Consider the following 725-nt stretch of genomic DNA (forward strand, 5'->3'; position numbering starts at 1 on the left):
ATGCAGAACGGTAGCAAAACACTATTGCTACCACTAGCTGCTAAACATCGCAGCGTGAACACCGCTGTCACCACCATCACCACCACCAACAACAACAACAACAAATCTAACGTCGCATTCACCATCGCCGCGACCAAAGACATTAACTTAGATTTCCCCTCACTCCCCACACCACTTGTTGATGATAAAGGGACAGAGAAAGGGATTTCAAAAATGAATACAAACGAAAACATGAATGCCAGCACCACCACCATCACCACCAACAACAACAACAACGAAATTGGCACAAAGCCGCCTACCAAAGACAACACCGCCAACACCAACACCACTACTACGACGTCAAATGCTACATCCAAGCCTTCTGCTGCTAATACCGCCAACACCAACACCACTACCATGACTTCAATTAACACTGCCACAAAACACTTCTACTGCCAAATTCAAAACGAATTTTGCGGACGTAACAAAACAAAAAAGAACAATTGTAACATTCACCACACAAGAGATAAACCGCACAAAGGCACTCTTCTCCAAAGAAGGAGACAAATTGCACCTTCATATTCCACAACACATCGTGGAAAACACGCAAAAAAAAAACAAAATTATAAAGTAATAAACAAAAAAACAAGAAGAACAGAAAATGCACCGCAGCAGGAAAAAATCGATAAATGCCTTCGTCCTGTATGGGACTCCAAGGAATATATCAGTTGGGGAAACAAATTTGG

This window comes from Octopus sinensis, linkage group LG7, assembly GCF_006345805.1.
Source record: "Octopus sinensis linkage group LG7, ASM634580v1, whole genome shotgun sequence".
NCBI classification, from domain to species: Eukaryota; Metazoa; Mollusca; class Cephalopoda; order Octopoda; family Octopodidae; genus Octopus; species Octopus sinensis.